This window comes from Octopus bimaculoides, chromosome 1, assembly GCF_046866305.1.
Source record: "Octopus bimaculoides isolate indiv1 chromosome 1, ASM4686630v1, whole genome shotgun sequence".
Taxonomy (NCBI): Eukaryota; Metazoa; Mollusca; class Cephalopoda; order Octopoda; family Octopodidae; genus Octopus; species Octopus bimaculoides.
Window position 1 is genome coordinate 81,395,241 of NC_142928.1, and position 21,140 is coordinate 81,416,380.

Consider the following 21,140-nt stretch of genomic DNA (forward strand, 5'->3'; position numbering starts at 1 on the left):
GACGTCCTGTACTCATATATGCGTATGTTGATATTTTTTTTCGTTTTTAAAATGGAAAACACAAAAAAGTACTCAGACCTTTTTTTTTTTGTTAAAATTTGCTGGCCACTTTTTTCCGTTTTCTAAAAAATATTAACCCGATTTTCTAAGCTGTCTTCAAAACTTTCCGGCATTCGCGAATTCCTTTATTTATGTAAAATACCGACACGTGCGGTACTTATAAGTTTGTGTACAATACGTGTGTGTGTGTGTGTGTGTATTTATGTATACTGTATCATCCGCTGGTAACTATACGCTACCTCACATTGCTGCAGTTTTCGAACGGTGCCACCCCGCTGGCTAGGCGGGCAGACCAACATTACCTCTGAACGAAACGGCAGTGTGTCACAGGGTTGCTTATTTACAGCTGAGTGGACTGGAGCAACGTGAAATGGAGTGATTTGCCCAAGAGCACCACGTAAGACTGCTCTGAGAATAAGAACCACTTGGCCACGCGCCTTCACACACACACACACACATACACACACACACACACACACACACACACACACACACACACACACACACGAGGTACGTTCTAAGTTATCGGCTAAAAATATATCAGAGATATAGAAATAAAGCTAGTTTCATAATCGATAGTTTTCCTCAGTATCTCCTTAATTTCGCTGTTATCCAACAAGCACCAATTTTGTCCAGCAGGTTCAGTCCTTGACCCAACAAAGTGTTGGGTCGAGCTCACCCCTTCCCCTCAAAATCGCTAGCCTTGTGTCAGTATTAGAAATATTATGGATGCTACTAAAATAAAAGACATATATCATTATGTGATGTGAGATGAAGTGCTTGTATTTTTCTTTAACCTACTTCGACAAAAAAAAAAAGAGAAAAGAAAAGAAAAGAAATGAAAAATATATAAATCAAGGGCGTAGATTCTTTGAAATGTCAGAACACAAGTGAAGTAGAACTGTTTTGTTCGATGTTCTGTATTCAAACACCTAAGAAATTTCTGGATTGTACAGTAGATCCCATTTTCTGCTCAATATCAAACGTACGCAAAAATTCCTCGTATTCTTCTCTTTATTGTATTTAATTTCACGTAGGCAAGTATTTTAGAGCAGCTAAATAGGATAATTGCTGCTTGAAACAACTTTTTGCTCCAGAATTACTGCAGGTCTACTTGCCTATCTATCTATCTATCTATCTATCTATCTATCTATCTATCTATCTATCTATCTATCTAATTGCCTGTCTGTTTGTCTGTCTGTCTGTCTGACTGTCTGTCTGTCTGTCTGTCTATCTATCTATCTGTGTGTGTGTGTGTGTGTGTGTGTGTGTGTGTGCGTGTGTGTGTGTGTAAGCGTATCGCTTTATGTGTGTAGAGAGATACATGCCTAACGATTCTGTTGGTAACATGGTATACGATTTGTTTTTAAAAGATGTCTCTTCTCAGTGTTCGTCTATATAGTTTTTGAATGCTGAATCTTGAAATAGATACTGTGGCATTTTAACATTATCCTTACAACATCCTTTAGAATGCAATTAAAAGATCTGTAAGTATCATGCAGCAATAGAATTTATACAAAGAATTTTAACAAACGCTTTCTTGTCATTGATAGATTATGTTTCATTTTGCTCGCCATCTCATGTTTAATCATAATCTTTTGCGACATTACATTTTGTTTAAACATTCTAAAATTATGAGTATTTGTTATTACGGGGGTCACAGCTAGCCGGATCAATACGGTGTCACACTATCAGCCAGTGTGCAATGTCTGCAGCCAAAAATTCTCGACTTGCTTTGATTCATCGCTCCAAGCAGTAAATGAATATCATGAATATGTACAACAGAAGGCTGACAATTGTCTGTTCCTTTCATATGAGATTCCGAACAGAAGCACAGTTATTCACCGCGTGCAAGTTTTCTATCAGGCAAACATTTTCTGCAGTAAGTTGAAGATAGTGGAGAGATTAAATGTCATCATGTTTTGAGAAACGGTTAATTAGTATCGCTAGAGTAAAGAAGGGTGCATAATTTCAGTCACGTGAAACCAAAAACAGACATTCTAACCCATCTAATGTAACTCTATCATCAACACCATTTTTACTGTCACAGATTTAACGTGTAAACAATGTGTATAGGTGGTGCATATGCATAGGACTTAATCTAGCGGTGTTAAATAGAATTCTGCACCTGCTGAGCTAAATCCTCAAATAAGTTTTAATTCCTGGTTGGAGCCATTTTGCTTCATTTTTATAGACACTCTCGCGAAGCTTCTTATTTCCCTCCCACTTACAAATTTTTATTTGTATTCCCTTAAAAACTGCAATCCCCATTAAAGCGTAGTTGAATCCTTTTTTATACATATAATCTAGTAAAAGAGGAGATGGAAAGGTTAGTCATTCTTGACTGGTGGGGTTGTTTATGTCGTTGATCCCTAACCAAATCAATATCTGCAGGAAATGTGACCAAAGAAAAGCTGGATCTAAATACTTGCAACATAGCGAACTTTGCCAAAAACGCCTAAGAACCATATACGGTAATGTGAAACGGAGAGGTGTATCAGGATTAGATTACGACTCTTGTCTCACTATCATGTGTTATAGAGCGCTCTTATAGGATTTGCTAAATATCTCCCAAATTAAATAAACTCCCAAATTAAATTAGTAGCTTTTCATGACTATATGTGAGGACAGACACGGAAGCTAAACTAAAGCTAATCAGTTTGGTTTTTGTTTTTACCAACTTCTCATCCAATGTATATTTATACAAATATCGTATATTGTATATTTTAAATTAATTAATAAATTTTATTATTTCAATTAATTAATTAATTTGTGCAACATATGTATATATATATATATATATATATATATATATATATATATATATATATATAGAGAGAGAGAGAGAGAGAGAGAGATGAGTAGATATATATATTTATATACATACATATGTATATACATGTATATATGTGTGTATGTATGTACGTACTATGTATTATGTGATCCATTACGCCATCAAAGCATCATGGAGAATTATAGTAGCATCTCTTTGTAATCAAAAACCTCCCAACATATCAACACAGTTGAGCTATTCTGGCTAGAGAAACCTTTGAACGTTAACCACTCCGGGGATGGAACTTGCGATTCTTTCTCAACAGGAATCAAGTTCACTAGTAAATGGCCCTTGGGTGGTGACGAAAGCATGGAAATACCCTCGACAATGAGGAACTGTCGAGAGAGGGAGTGAGAGAGAGAGAGTGAGAGAGAGAGAGTGAGAGAGAGAGAGAGAGAGAGAGAGAGAGAGAGAGAGAGTGTGTGTGTGTGTGTGTGTGTGTGTGTGTGTGTGCGTGTGTGTGTGTGTGTGTGAATGATTGAGAGACAGGATCCAGAGAGAATATTGTGTATAATCAGATGAACTGAATAAAAAAAAAACCTTGCTGATAAAGAGCTGGGTATATCTATAGTTTCGAGAGGCTTACAACTCTGACATACTTAAACGTATCTTCGGTTAAAGTCCACTCGCACACACACACACACACACACACACACACACACACACACGCATATACACACACAACACGCATACACACACATGCACATACACACACACACATACACACACACACACACACACACACATACACGAACACATAAACCATAGTGGTAAAGGACAGGTGTATACACACACACTCACACACACACACATATATATACTGTATATATAACAGATGACGTAATCATTTCCCATTCAAAATAATTATATCAAGCTTACTCTGAACGTAACCAGTTGTGACTAAACAACTATCATTCGTTGCCATAGGTTCATTACAATTATGTGGCAACACCACTGCTAAAAACAAAGGAATTCTTGTACAAGCATTCAAAAGAACAAATAACTACATACACAGGTAAGAAATCGTTTACTTTGTTCTTTCAGAATCAGATACATAAGACGTTTCTAACCAGTAACTTATTCTTGGACTGTTTACTATGAACGAGTCGACACATACACACAGGAACACACACGGGCACATGCTCACAAATATGCACACACATACACAAACACGTACATACGTAAGTATGCATTTAAGCAGGTATGAATAGCTTTGTGTTTGTAACTACGTAGTATGAATGCACGTGTGTACGTACATGCATTTTTTCTTTTATTTAGAATTAACTTTGACCAGCCACTTGCTTGGTAGCAAGGTTTTTGGAGTAATGCATCTCGGTTTGTTTATCATCTTTTAAATCCAATGTATGTATGTTTGCATGTATGTATGTATATATGTGTGTGTGTGTGTGTGTGTGTGTGTGTTTGTATGTATGTATGTATGTATGTATGTATGTATGTATGTATGTATGTATGTGTGGAGGCGCAATGGCCCAGTGGTTAGGGCAGCGGACTCGCGATCATAGGATCGAGGTTTCAATTCCCAGACCGGGTGTTGTGAGTGTTTATTGAGCGAAAGCACCTAAAGCTCCACGAGGCTCCGACAGGGGATGGTGGCGAATCCTGCTGTACTCTTTCACCACAACTTTCTCTCACTCTTACTTCCTCTTTCTGTTGTGCCTGTAATTCAAAGGGTCAGCCTTGTCACACTGTGTCACGCTGAATATCCCCGAGAACTACGTTAAGGGTACATGTGTCTGTGGAGTGCTCAGCCACTTGCACGTTAATTTCACGAGCAGGCTGTTCCGTTGATCGGATCAACTGGAACCCTCGACGTCGTAAGCGACGGAGTGCCAACAACAACAACAATGTATGTATGATAGAGATCGTGGTTTAATTCGAAGGTCCACAGGAGTTTCTCCCTATTGCTCCGCGACTTACAATGGCATACCCCTGTCTAGTGTCAAGCCATGGCGTTTATAGTGGTAAATCCACGTGTTCGATGCTGGTCAATTTTCTCCTCTCGATTACTGCTGCGATCTTCCGCAAAAAAAGGTTCTTCTATGCATTTATTTGAAAATAACTAGTTTTGTACTAGGCTGTTCATAATGGCAAACGATTTAGGGGATGAATAGTCCCCCTTTACCAACGTGACCGATTACGACGACATGTATATTTGTATGTCTGCATATATGTACGTGTGTATGTAGGTGGTGAGAGCGCATGGCCTAGTGGTTAGGGGTGTTGCACTCACGATCTTGAGATCGTGGTTTCAATTCCTGAAGTGGTACGTTGTGTTCTTGAGGAAAAACGTCATCTCACGTTCCTCTGCGATAACTTCGACACCTGACTTGCGGCACACCGCACCATGTACCTATTCAGGCATCGTCTCATTGAATGAGGGAGTGAGCGAATGTACATCACAAACATTTGATCACTGTAAACAGATCATTTGTGCAGGTGTGTTCAGCAAGAAATTGCAGAATAGTCTTTCGCATACTAGAAGAGACTACCACCACATCATGTATGTGCGTATGTATGTATGTATGCATTGTGTGTGTGTGTGTGTGTGTGTGTGTGTGTGTGTGTGTGTGTGTGTGTGTGTAAGAGAGGGAGAGAGCGTGTGTGTGTGTGTGTGTGTGTGTGTGTGCACCCGCGCATGTGTGTGTCTGAGTGAATCTCACGTCTTCAGTCAATGCGATTTCGATTCAGAGGACTATCTGTTTCTTGTATATTAGAAGTGAATGAATGTTACATTGAATTCTTCCAAGATAAGAAGCTCTGTCCTCAATGAAGAGGCACCATGTCCGATCCCTCTGCATAAAACCTTAAGCAACTCTCTTTTATCAGATTCTCTGACCGGCTAAAATCTTATGAGCAAAATTAGGCGGGTAGAGACGAGTTACCGAGTTCGATCGCCTTGTACAGCACCTTAGACAACTGTCTTTTACCAGATTCTCAGAACGATCCAAAACTTGCGAGTAAAACTAGGTAGGCAAAATTAAGAAGCCCATTGAATGGTATGTTCCTTTAATTCAAAGCGCCATCCTTGTCTTACCACTGATATTGTTTGAAAACTTACGTACGTTTCAGTAATCAATTTTTATCTGTAACTGATTTGATTGATTATTGATTATTGAAACATACATAATGAAACATCAATAACTGGGTAACTTGCTTTCTAATCAATGCGACTGTGTGTGTGTGTGTGTGTGTGTGTGTGTGTGTGTGTATGCGTGTGTGAGTCTGTGCGTGCATGTATGTATGTATGTATTTCTATCTCTCTCCCCCTCTCCCTCTCTCTCTCTCTCTCTCTCTATATATATATATATATAGATATATATATATATATATATATATATATATATAATACACACACACACACACACATTGTATTCTTATAATTGGAATTCCCAGTGTTTACTTTGCATTTCTAGCATGAATTTCCAAACGCATTCAAAACATCTCCGAAACTAACTAACGTAAGAGTGCTTATACGAATAACATAAAAACAAACTATATTTTCTATAGGAATCATGCAACATGAAAATAACTTTGGCAATGAAACCCAAATTTTTGGAAAGCATTAAGGCTAAATATTTCTTATGCAAAGCATTTGTTTCTCTTGCACATCTGGAAGTCGTTACACCAACATACACAACAATTATTCATTAATTTTTCAATGTTTTATGTACTAAAAAACAGTCTCTTTTAGATCGTTTATCTTTTGTTTTGACAACATTCGGTTAAGTTTGTGTAGAAAAAAACCCAAAAAAAACAAAAACATAAAAAAATAACAAGTGAAACAATACAAATGAAATTGTTGTCATACAAATGTATGTGAGTATTTATTGTTAGGTTGTCGGTTCAGAATTATTTATACTAATTAGAGACACACGGATGATCAAAAAGAACGGGACCCTTTATAAATGTGTAATAAATGAACGCATGCATGATCGCACATATTTACGTTTGTTCACTAATACACGTTGTAACTAAATGATAGTTTGCTGATAGCTAAAGGTAAGTTGCTGGCAGGATAAGATTTCTGTCTATATAACTTATGTAATAAATTAGTTTTTAAGAGTCACAAAACCCAGGTTTACATAGAAAGGGGAAATGTTTGCTTGTGTTTTATCCCAAACAGGTCGAGCACATACGAGTAAGTGGAGCGTCGTAAGTGGCGTGAAATAACTTCAAACGGGAACTGAAACCGACTTCCACTCTTGGTTTCTGGGTGGCTTATCTCTTACTATAACGGCTCTCCTTAATGTGAGTTAAGCAACATGTCATATTACAGATCATTTGATAGAGTAGAACATGAGGATATAGCAGTAATTATTAATAGATGTATTCAGATGAAGACATACAAACGTCAAAAACTAATATTAGCATCCCATTTGTATTTATTTCATAATGCTTCACTGTGCATTGCCAATATCTCTGAAAGACACGAAGGATAACAGATTTCCCATTTGCCACTGATATCAGTTGGCAAATTACTCTTTTATAGATGCTACTGTTTAGAAACAGATATTTGATGGTTGTTGCTTTCGTTGTTGTTATTTATTTCCAGGTAGCCCTGATCGAGAAGAGCTATGTTCAAAAGAATACTGTCTCTGATTATTTCTCTCTCTTCCCCCTCTTCTTCCCACCTCTCTTTCTTTCTCTCTACTCTCCTTCAGGCAATAGGATACAGTACCCAATCTATAGGACGGCATGGTGAATTTAGTAGATATTTAGCTGCTAATTTTACCAGATCGAGTGACGATATAAATGTTTTCCCGTTGACGATATAGATGCTCATTTATGAAATAAACGTATAGTTTACGCTGAATAATAGTTTTCTTTGAACGACATGAAACGAAATTTCGTTGAATCACCAACCACATATTTGAAAACACTTCTTGTATTAGCCGCAACAATATAACATAATTAATTGGCAATGCTTAAGCTTTTACATTTGCTAAATACCACCTACAAATTTCATAGATGTATTCAAATACAACTGACATAACAATAAACACTAGGAAAGCAGTTCATGTCTTACTCCTTTTGGCTTTCATCTAATGTGGATTTTAGAGATATCTCCCTTACTTTACTAGACCAAAATTAACCTTTTAAGCTAGTGTGTGTTTTTCCTCATAACGAGTACAATTTTAATTAGTAATAATTTTTCTTTTGGCTCACTACATTAATTATGTTTGCTCACACTTAATTATGGGGTCTTCGTGCAGAAGGCATCTTTGGATAATTTTCCCTAAGTTTTAATTTATCTCGCCTTTCAATTTTCATGTATCTCAGTCATCCAGAGTATGATTTGCTGTAGAGATCAAATAATAACTAAACATGCCCAGAGTTGTCGCAGTACATGCCAAATATCAGACTAATTCTCTACTTAATGACTCATACAATTTTTAATAAATTTAGATTATAGTTTTATTTCCTTTGTGTTTCTTCACCAGAATTAATAATTGATATTCTCCTCCATGTCTTGAGTCCTTGTGGTTAATAAAAGAAAGTATTATTAATAGTATTATTATTATCATCATCATCATTATCATCATCATCATTGTTATTATTATTATTATTATTGTTGTTCAGCATTTGGTAGTTTCAGGCAACTTTCTACTGCATCACCTGCTACACCTCTGTGTTGCTGGGGGTGTGAGCAGCATTGTGTTGGGAGTGTGCAAACTCTTCCCGGTATTGTACTGCGTCAGTTTTTTCCTCTTGAGGTGTGTTGCAATCTTTTATTGTATTAGTATTTGTATTGTGTGTTGAGTGTATAATGCGTTGGTTATCAAGCTTGCTGGTGGTAATTTATTTCACTGATTAATTACTGTATAGAGTGTCATGTGTTTGTGGGTTGTTTTGTTTAGGTTGTATTATTGAATTAATAGTGTCTAGCGTAGGACGTAGGCTGTTCCTAGCAGGGCTACTTTTTTGGATAGTGTATAGTGTTACGGATCCAGATATAGCTTCTACGTTTTTGTTCATTCGTGAAGTTAAAAAGATATTTTCCTTCTTTTATTCTCGCCATCATCGAAATAAACTTTATTGTTACAATTTTAAAACAATTAAAACAATTTGTTCTAGTTGTAAATCGGTGATTAATTATCTTAGTAAGTGGTATTAATAGTATTATCTTTATGTTTTATGAAAATTATAAAATGAATTACAAATAAAACATGTAAAGTGCATGATAATAGCATACAAACTGATAGGTGGAAATTGCGTGGGAGCTTTTACTATTTAACTCCCTTATCTCTGTTCTCTTGTTTTCTTATCTCTGGGTTTCAGTTGGTTAAATTAACAGCTGAGGCTTTCTCAATTGTGTCAGCGTGTGAGGTTTTAGTTTATTGACCTCCAAAAGTAGTTTCCTTATTATTATCTCTTAAAGCTTTACTAGAGTAAGTCTTTACACATCGATAGTAACTCCTGCGCAACAGAATTTAAAAACTCAACATACAAATTCTAAGTCAGCTCTTTGAACATTCCACCAATGACTGTCCTTTCATGTAACACTTAACCTATCGTGTCAAAACTTTTAACAAAAATTAAATAGATGTCCAGTTTTTGCTACGTTACCATATAATAGTGCCTGTTCTCCCCTCAGTTGCCATATGTAATCAGAATCAAGCACCCATTAACTCTCTCGGTTCTTCTAACTCCTGTCACCTTGTTACTTCCAATAATAATTGGAGCATTGGGCATGATGAAAAGCATATGAACAAAAACGTAGAAGCTATATCTGGATCCGTAACACTATACACTATCCAAAAAAGTAGCCCTGCTAGGAACAGCCTACGTCCTACGCTAGACACTATTAATTCAATAATACAACCTAAACAAAACAACCCACAAACACATGACACTCTATACAGTAATTAATCAGTGAAATAAATTACCACCAGCAAGCTTGATAACCAACGCATTATACACTCAACACACAATACAAATACTAATACAATAAAAGATTGCAACACACCTCAAGAGGAAAAAACTGACGCAGTACAATACCGGGAAGAGTTTGCACACTCCCAACACAATGCTGCTCACACCCCCAGCAACACAGAGGTGTAGCAGGTGATGCAGTAGAAAGTTGCCTGAAACTACCAAATGCTGAACAACAATAATAATAATAACAATGATGATGATGATAATGATGATGATAATAATAATACTATTAATAATACTTTCTTTTATTAACCACAAGGACTCAAAACATGGAGGAGAATATCAAAGGACGGGTTACAACACACAAAACGACAAAAGCAAAAGCAAAGATAGGTGGTGGTGGGGGGGTTACATCGAGGAATGGGAGACACTACCACATTAAAGAATATAACGGAGGATACATAATAGAAATTAAAGAAATAAGTAATAAATAAATAATTAGAATCCCCAATAGTGAATAATGATAATAATAACACCTAAAGAATTTCTTAAACTTTAAAGATTCAAATATATGTGTGTCTGTCGCTAGTCAAATTTATATAAGACTTAAGATCTTTCTCTTATTATGCTATATGTTAGGGCGGCGAGCTGGCAGAATCGTTAGCACGCCAGGAAAATTGCTGAGCGGTTTTACGTCCGTCTTTACATTCTGAGCCCAAATTTCGTCACGGTCGACTTTAAATTAAAATAAGTACGAGAATCGATAAAATAAGTACCAGTAATCGACTAACCCCCTCCCCGAAATTGCTGGCCTTGTGTCAAAATTTGAAACCATTATTTTAATATCCACCAGATTGAACTGGCATAAACTTCAAAGAAATATTTATTCGAAAGTTATTCAAGATAATTTTAATAAAAATATTCACCGATACCTCTCTCAACTGTCTAACTAAATGTAGATTTTACATTAATTTCTAACTTTACTAGAATACAAGTTACGGTGGAAGAATGAATCGATTAAATCGACCCGGTACTTGACTGGTATTTTATCAAACTCTGTAGGCTGGAAGCAAAGTCAACCTCAGCAGAATTTAAACATAGAATAAAGTAACAAAACTATAGAGAGCTACGAACGATTCCGTCTAACATTTTACTGAGTTTATGTTGCTATGTCAAGAACTACACACAGCTGCTGGTATATCGACAATATGGAAACACAGAAAAGTTACCAACATTGTGTACACTGAAGTTCTTCAGTGTTCAAACTTTCTTCTTAACTTTATGTCACTCGGATACTTAAGTACGTTTGAATTTATATTATACACACGTTTTAGTAGATATCTATTTGTTATCATACGTTATTTTTTTTAAAGCATCCATTGTTTGTCCTCAATGATGACAACTGCTACCGACCAAAATGAGAGTAGGCTCACTAATGTGTGTTTACAAGCAAGCAAGCGCGCGTGTGTATGCGCGCATGCACCTGCTTTCTCTAAGTATAAAATATTTGCAAGCTGCGTGCTGTGCCGGGGAAACATTTAGACAATTGCTCTGATTCTGGCTGATCTGAAAATTACAAAAGAAGAGATACCCAGAAACAGTTGCAACGCATAGATTTATGCATGTGGCTTGTGAAATTTGATTTCTGGAGAATCAGAAGAGTAAAACGTTGCTTTTCAGTGAATCTATTTTCGTCCTAATGCTGCAATATATATTGAGTAGTTACAATATTTCGTACATTTGATACTGTCCAATGCATAGAAATAAATTAATATCAATAATGAATGATATAATAGAACTAATGTAACCAAGAACAGACAATATAAGTAATAATACATTCTATATTTGCTTAATCAACCGTTGAGCAGGGTGGTACAGTGGAAACGTACTACCCCATAATCTAAGGATCCAAAGATCGAAACTACACCCTGCAAAGAAATAGATGCTACTTTTGAAATGTATACATCACAACTGAGATATCTACAAACCATATTTATGCATGTGTATGTATATACCTACAGGGGTATGTACAAACTATATTATACAACAGAAAATTATACAGGGTCAAGTGTCACCAACTGAAAACTCAAGCAGCGTAGAGGGTAGAAATGATAACAGCAGGACTTTTTGCTTAGTACATAGGATTTGTATCAGAGGAAATAAAGCAAAAGCATTCGCTACGTTTTAAGAATAAATTTATATATCTTTGGAACATCAATCATTTAATGTTTTATATATTTTTCACTCAATATCTTTGTTACGAGGTCAAATATTTCAAGTTGAATTCCTGTCTTCCGATCCCTTCAGCGCCCCATAGCCCTAGCATATCCTCTGTCAAATTAAGTTAACCAGAAGGGATCGCTATTCAATAGCGCAGCATTATGAATCTTCAAGATTCCTGTTGGGCGGAGGGCGCTGAATTCCAACCATAGTTTATTTTATAGAAAATCTATAGATAATAGGTTGAGAGAGAGAGGGAGAGAGAGAGAGAGAGAGAGAGAGAGAGAGAGAGAGAGAAAGAGAGAGAGAGAGAGAGAGAGAATATTAATTAAATCATATGGGACATAGAGTAAGATACTGCGTTAAATGAAACAGTAACGGTTAGTTCATATGGCAAGCATTCTCTTGGGATAATTCACATTTTGAAAATTCCTTCATCGAGTGGAACAAAGTCCAAACTCCCTTTAGATTTATGGTGGAGGCATTTCATTAACCTTATCTAATGTCTTTAACAAAGTTATGAGCACCACTCCTTTCTTATAGAATCTTTGTGTGGAGTCTAGTGAAAGGATTCCAAATTGTTACACCAATGGCGAGGAACTGGCTTAAATGTTTAACATTTTCATTGTTGAAACCGTGAGAGAGCCTATTTGCATTTAATCTTTCCAAACACGATGAAACAAATACCAGCAATATACAAATTTCTGTCAAATTATTAGACATTACTGCTAACAAAATTTATTCTTGAGTCTTATTTTTTTTAATCAATAATTTACACAGATTCAACCAAATAATAGACTTAAATTTTACAGAACTGCCTTAGGAATTTATACGCACGATGCTGATTCAGTTTCCTGAGAACTCAATGTTTGCCACCCAAAAATTTGTAATCTAGTAAAATATATTGTTTTTAAGTGAATGAAATTATACTTGAAGTACTACTACTATATTGAGTCATATTTGCTTAATATGTGTTTAATTATGTGTTTAATTATTCTGGTAGCTGCACACATTATTGGTTTAATTATTCTAATGGCTCAGTAGAATGTGTATTTAATTTACACAAATGCGAATGTATATATATATATATATATGTATATATATATATATATATATATGTATATATATATATATATATATATATATATATATATATATATATATTGAGCGAAAACACCTAAAGCTCCACGAGGCTCCGGCAGGGGATGGTGGCGAACCCTGCTGTATTCTTTCACCACAACTTTATCACACTCTTACTTCCTGTTTCTGTTGTGCTTGTAATTCAAAGGGTCAGCCTTGTCACACTGTGTCACGCTGAATATCCCCGAGAACTATGTTAAGGGTGCACGTGTCTGTGGAGTGCTCAGCCACTTGCACGTTGATTTCACGAGCAGGCTGTTCCGTTGATCTGATCAACTGGAACCCTTGACGTCGTAAGCGACTGAGTGCCAACACACACACACACACACACACACACACACACACACACATATATATATATATATATATATATATATATATATATATATATAAACAATTTTATTCAAAAGTGCTTCTTTTACAGATACAGTTTATTGTTAATTTTGGTTTTATTTCCATACTTAAGTATTGTATTACATATAAGAACCGTATGCCAAGGTAACATATTTAATGTTCTCCCAGCGACATTATTTAAGCTTTATGAATTCGTAATTTTACGGACAATTTATTTAACGAACTTTCATTCAATTAGATATTTTTTAAATACCGAAATCTCCCATACGAAAGCTCATCAATCAATGTCACTTAATTCTTGCCATTAGAAACTGTTATGTCATTACAACAAATTTTATCAACTGACATATATAATGTCAACCAGCCTACTGCACTCCATCCTGAAAAAAAATATTTTACATAATCACCGATTTATCAGCATCAGATTCCAAAAGTAGTATTTGCCACTGGGGCGGTATTTTCAGAGACCGCATAATAAATACCTTATTAATATGTTACCTTTGATTGTTATGAACGATTGGGCGTTCCGACATCCAATACACTTTAAATTTATACACTTGCAACTTATCAATTCTGATCTACATTTGCTCTATTTGCTACACTTGTTTTAACTTTTATGAACGATTGGGTGTTAAGGTCGATCCAGTATTTAAAATACAGCCGAGATCCAATACACTGTAAATTTCTTTCTAATTTTGAGAGGAAGAGGCAAGTGAATTACATCTACACATAGCACTCAACTGGTACTTGTTTTATCGACATCGAAAGGGTGAAAAGTAAAGTCGACCTCGGCGGAATTTGAGCTCAGAACATAAAGAGCCGGGAAAAAAGTCACTAAACATTTTGCCTTTTCGCCGCCTTCAATTAAACTAAACGCAGTAAATAATAATCAAATTCTTTCTACTCTAGGCACACGGGCCGAAATTTTTGGGGAGGGGCCAGTCGATTAGATCGACCCCAGTACACAACTTGTAATTAATTTATCGACCCCGAAAGGATGAAAGGCAAAGTCGACCTCGACGGAATTTGAACTCAGAACGAAAAGACAGACGAAATACAGATTTCTTTATTATCCATAAAGGGCTATACAAAGAATTTTTTAAGACATCACAAAACATAAAGACAGTACAAAACGCAAACATAAAATCGGGGTAATTAAAATAAAATGATAATATGCAAGAATGAAAAAAATGAGGTGCAATGTCCACTCGATCCCCAAAGTCGGGTGGTCACATTTATCCAGTTTTTCACTTTTACGTTCAACGTCATGTAAACATTTTAACGGTTTTGTAACTCAAAAAATTCAAACACTCGCGTTACCTTTCTTCCATTAATCATTGGGTAATCTTCCAGTTTCGAGAGGTTAAAAAAGTAAATAAAATACAAGGGAAATAACTGAACGTCTTACCAGTATTATCCGTACTACTTTGTTTATAAATAAATCACGTGATTTGATTGACGTTAACTGTTTATATATAAATCACACACGTGATTGAATATCATAGTTTCTTATGAGAAATCGAAAATGCCTCGTGGAAGACCGGCTGCACAACATCTTATTGTTGCTGAAAACGAAATCCTCACTCGTGAATTAATATTAGAGGAAAAATGGAAAATCTGTGATTTAAGCAGTAGCTCAAGATACAGAATGTTGGAATGGTGTGCGCGTCGTCGACTTATTAGAAATAAGTTTACCTGCGACGACTGTCTAGTACCATGCGGACTTATTACACGTGGTGACAGAATAGATGGAAAAGAATGGTACTGTAAACAGTGTAAAAAAAAAGAAATCTGTCCGCTACAGTTCATTTTTTGAAAGGAGCCATATTCCACTCTTCAATATTTTATAAAAAAAAATTCCGTCGCATGCTGTTTTAGAGAAAAAGTAGTACGGATAATACTGGTAAGTCGTTCAGTTATTTCCCTTGAATATTTTTATTTATTTCTTTTACCTCTCGAAACTGGAAGATTACCTAATCATTGTTATGTCCGTCCTTAACAACTGCAAATAATCAGTTCTAGGGGGTGGTGTCTCCACCAACCATATCCATTTCGTCATTATAATTTCACCGAGTTCTTCTACGCGCTCCCAGCAGCCTTCCTCAGGTATCAAAATGCATCTTTCAGCACATTTCTCTGGCATTTTCACTCTTATTACTTCTCCCAAACTCTCGACCCTTCTCTCCATCTGCGCGCAATTCTCGTACTTTATCAAAACCCCCTTGTATTTCACATCTTTCTCCGTTCTCTCCTCCTCTTCTTGTACATTATTAGTTTCTGGCTTTTTTATCTCTCTTTTGTTTTCTGTTGACCGTTCCTTTGACTTATTTTTCCTTTGCTTTTTAGGGTTAGTAGCTCCAGTTTCGTTCTTCTCCTTTGTTTTCTCTGTTTCACACTTCCATCTCTCTTTTATTTCCTCAGTGTGGTCTACAATTTTTTCCTCCTCTGCTTGTGCTATCTCTTGCTGTGGCTGTGTGAACAGTGGGTATTTGGTCTTCATATGACCTCTCTCCCCGCATATATGACAATTTGGTTTTCTTCCCTCGACTGCGACATTTAACGTTTTCTCTTCCTCCACTTCTATCTGGTAGGGAATTCTTTCTGTCCTCGAATGTGGCAAAAAGCCACATTTCGAGTCCAAATCCCCACCATTTGCACACTTTTGTTTTCGCTACTGGTCCCAATTCCGGCTCCTCCTTGGTTTCAGCCAGCACTGTTGCAACCAACCACTCTGGTTTAATTTCTGGTGTAACTCTGGGATTTCGTATTTTCACCCTCTATAACTTGGTAGTAATGCTATTTTCTCACTTCTTAATATGTTGGTTGCATGCTTGGTTGCCTTTTCTATAGTGGCGAACCTCACCGCAGTGGCCTTGGCATAGCTCTCCATACTGGAGACACTACCACTTGCCTTAGCTGGGAAAAAATGCAGTAGCTCACGTGAACCGTAACCGTAATGATTTCACAAAAATCACAATTATTCACCGAGACAGTTTTCACAAAGTAACACAACAGTATTCACAATAATTCACAGAGACGTTATACCGCGAAGCAGTTCGACCAGCGTGCTAACGTTTCTGCCGGCTGGCCGCCTTAACCAATAATCTAATTTAATAGCAACGATAAATATAAATAGACAGACTTTGTTCATTGTTCTGGGATGATAATAAATTATTAATTGCCAAAATGACTAATTTTCTTATATGCTCGGTTGTATGAATCACAATACTATCTCATCCCGTTAAATTAAATCAGAATTTTCAAACGAGTAACATTTTCTGTACAGGTCTTACTTGTGTCGTTAAATAAAATTATAATATGGATGTGTTTAAATTAATATAGTCACATTTTCAATACTAGGCCACAAAAACAAATATATTTGGGTTGTAATTCAGGTGACAATATCTAACTTCTGCATCTCAGTTGCGTAAGAGAACAAAACTATGTATTAATGAATCCTTGAAGTGTTGTAGCATTGAAGTTTTGTGCTTTTAGGTTTGGTTTAAAATGAGCACGAAGCTGTTGAGGAAGGGTCCAGCCATTCAAATTCATCATATAATTTAGCGCATCCTGATTGTTGCTTTTCAAGGTTAACCTTCTGAATATCTGAAACTTATCTAGTTTTAGATAAGACAATAACAGAACTCTCGTATTCTTTTTCAATTAGCCTCCTCTGCAACCACTAACAGATCTATATACAATGCTCCTATAATGAAAATAATTATACTTCTACTCGGTGGAGTACATATCTAATGGCAGTTAGCTTATGTACCCCACACCACGTTTTTGCTAGTTTAAAATAAAAATCTCAGCTCCTTTTTCTCATGTTAATGTGGTCCAGTCACTGAAAGGCATCATGCTGGATTGGAAACGGTCAGTGTGGGAAGGTAATGGTTTGGAGGTGGGAGGAGGGAACAATCTGAATGAAATGATAAAGTAATGAAATAAGATAGTTAAGCAAAGTTATTTATTAGGAGGGGAAAGAGCAATTTAAACATGCTACAACTTTGGCGCTTGAAGAAATACTTTCTGTGGTACAAATGTGCAACTTGTTTATTTAAGTTGTAATATCACTCTTGAAGTTGGCCCTTAAATTAATAGATATCTTCTAAGCAGAATTATTCTACTTAGAATGTTTCCTTTATTTGTTTAATTGTGATTTAAAAATAAAATGTAAAATAACGTTGGTTGGTATAGAAACTGTGATTTGCAGTATCAGATAAGAGAATTATAACCAATTTGTAGTTTTAAGCTCACGAGTGTTTAAATTTATTCGCTTTGATTATATAAAGTAAATTGAAGAATGTAAATTGTTCAGATATCTGTGAACAACTATAAATAACTAAGTTCATAGCAGCTTTCCAAACGGTTCTGTTGCCCTTATAAGTTTGCTACATGGTTCTAAATTACACTGTTGCTGTTTTGCTCCAAATCAGTTCCAGCCATGACCACCATGTCTCCTTATATATTGAGACAGCATTATTCAATGTTCTTTCCTTATTTAGGACGGTAAAGTATGTGATTTAGAAATTTGGATGCTATTTCTAGCACATGTTAGTACATGTCAAACTCCTATTAATGGAAGATGCTGTGTTCACTGGACATCGTTTTAAGTCTTATTTACATCAAAGTGTAAAACAACTACACACACGCGATAAGAATGTGTTTATTATTTAGATCATTAAGATGAGAATTTCTTGGTTTTGCAAATTTAATTATAAATTGGTACAGCTACTGCATTTCATAGTTAGACTCCACTGTGTTAATCATTCTGAAGGACGATTAAGTTAAAGCTTAAAAAGACAAGAACAAAAAATGATTAGGAATTCAAAGATTCAATGTTGAAAGTTTTTCTTTGTCGATGAAATTCTTAAATAAACCCATTGGTAAAACATGTAAATAGTTTCTTATCTGAAAAGTATGCCACTGATGAAAGATGGCAGAAAAGAAATCTATACATCAACATTCTTAACACCAACTCTAAGTAACTATCTGAAACAGAACTCGCGGGCTTATCCAGACTGGCGAAATCGATGCTAAACTGCAGGTTAAACATCAGTAGGTCGAACTTGACAGGAGAAATGTGGGTGGCAAGGAAACCTGGAATTTAGTCCGAATGCTTGCAGCACAGTGAACATCGTTGAAAGCAGTGATAAAGCAGGTTAAGAACTAAGGTTAAAAGAGTATGGTATTAATTAGAAAGGAGACCAGATGGACTCCAAAAAATGTAGAGGAAAGAGTCGAAGAGTGTGTGAGAGAGAGAGAGAGAGAGAATATACAGAGACTAATTTTGGTCTATGGCTCTATCTTAAGAAGAAATGCTGTTTCTTTGGCTAAGAATGTTTTCCTTTTAAAAACCAAACTGAATTAAATATCTTTCCTTCATTCTGAAATATCATCGTTAAAAAAAATTCTCTGACATGTAATTCTAAGACGTGAAATTCTGAATTGTGAAATTAGTCTAAAAGCATTAACATTCCTTCTATGATGCCAAACCTTTTTTAACATACTTAAGATTTGTAATGGCTATTTCTCGGGATTTGTAGTTAACCTTCTGCCTGTCCAAATCATTTTCATGAGTTTGTTCAAATGTTCCTGCTTGTTTTCAGATTCTTAGTTAGCCTTTGTTTCATATGTTCTGAGTAATATAAAGCTTTCCCTTCATAAGTCCCAAGGTTATTCTAGTGCGTGACAAATTTGGGAATGTATATTATATGTGATGCTTGAATGCCAGGGAAATATCTCCTATGTATCGTATGTGTTAAATGGATAGCGTTTTTGTTTTTTTTAATTATAATTTCATGATAACGAAGTTATTTGATTCAGTCACTTTTACAATTCATAAAAATAGATGGTTATGCCCCAAAGCATTGTTGTCCAAAAGAAAGGCAAAACTTGAAGGCAAAGTTAACCTCGGCAGGCTTGGAACTCAAAGTACGGAGAGTCATTTCAGATATTCTATCCGATCATTTCTCTCTATCTAAGTATGCAATGTCAGCCAATGTAAATAATACACCTAACCAATATCTACAAATAGGCGGCGAACCAGCTTAATGAATTAGAATATTCGAGAAATATAGCTGCACTTTCAGAATTCTGACTGCTATTTTCATTGTAAAGATTCTGGAGGGGGAAAAATCAAGGATATCTTTGATAAAATGGGTCCCAAAAGATGTACATAATATACGTGCGTGCATCAGCCAAGAGCTGTTAAAACAGTTATGGTGTCACATAATCATTATAGAACGAAATAAATTTTCTTTTTCTTTTCATCCCTGAAAAATAAATACATGAATTCATACAAGGGAACTGTAAAACTCATTGGCTATGTTTCTGCCGATTGTTAAATTACAAAGACAGAACAACATATAGCATCGGTATTCCAGAAATGAGTAGAGAATAAAGGATGTCATTCACTATAATAGTATTAAAACTCTTTCTCGCTATCTATATGATATGTCAGTAAATGTTGTGTCATATGACTGGCTTGCATACGCATATGTGGTGTGTGTGTATGTAATATTTATGTGCGTATTTTTATGTATATATATGTATGTTTGTGTGTATTTTTATATGTGTATATATATATGTATATATATATATATATACTCTTTTACTCTTTTACTCTTTTACTTGTTTCAGTCTTTTCACTGCGGCCATGCTGGAGCACCGCCTTTAGTCGAAGAAATCGACCCCAGGACTTATTCTTTGGAAGCCTAGTACTTATTCTATCGGTCTCTTTTGCCGAACCGCTAAGTTACGGGGACATAAACATACCAGCATCGGTTGTCAAGCGATGTTGGGGGGACAAACACAGACATACAAACACACACACACACATATATACACGTATACGACGGGCTTCTTTCAGTTTCCGTCTACCAAATCCACTCACAAGGCTTTGGTCGGCCCGAGGCTATAGTAGAAGGCACTTGCCCAAGATGCCCCGCAGTGGGACTGAACCCGGGACCATGTGGCTGGTAAGCAAGCTACTTACCACACAGCCACTCCTACGCCTATATATGTATATTTTGTTTTGGTATTCATTCGCTTGCTTTTTTTACAAAGAATCTAGTGCTCTTAGCTTAGATTTTCTTGGGGCCGGCCAGACTGGAGCAGTCCCGAGTGTTGCCGGCCGAAACTGCAAAGACGATCTGAATCTCGACTGAAGACAGAAAGCTCCGAATAACCCGTCCTTGTTTTTTCCTGTCCTTCTTTGTTTAGTCTAACTGCCCGGATGTTTTGTTGTCACCTGTTAATTTCTTGATCCATTTTTTGTTGATATATACATACAGGCGCAGGAGTGGCTGAGTGGTAAGTAGCTTGCTGACCAACCACATGGTTTCGGCTTCAGTACCACTGCGTGGCATCTTAAGCAAGTGTCTTCTACTATAACCTCGGGCCGACCAAAGCCTCGTGAGTGGATTTGGCAGACGGGAAATGAAGGAAGTGTGTGTGTGTGGTGTGTGTGTGTGTGGGTGTGGGTGTGGGTGGGTGTGGGTGTCCCCGTCCGTAGCATTGCTTGATAACCGATGCTGGTGTGTTTATGTCCCCGTTGCTTAGCAAAAGAGAATACGTACTAGGCTACCAAAGAATAAGTCCTGGGGCCGATTTGCTCGACTAAAGGCGGTACTCC

General features: G+C 36.3%; 1 protein-coding gene across 1 annotated transcript in view; it reads left to right on the top strand.

Moving 5' to 3' along the window:
• The first annotated feature begins 3,375 nt into the window (after positions 1–3,375).
• LOC106874563 (breast cancer anti-estrogen resistance protein 3 homolog) overlaps positions 3,376–21,140 on the top strand; it is a 329,811-nt gene continuing 312,046 nt past the window's right edge. The window contains exon 1 of the mRNA XM_089353044.1: positions 3,376–3,908. The gene's annotated coding sequence lies outside the window, so the exon portion shown is untranslated. The remainder of the gene's footprint in view (positions 3,909–21,140) is intronic.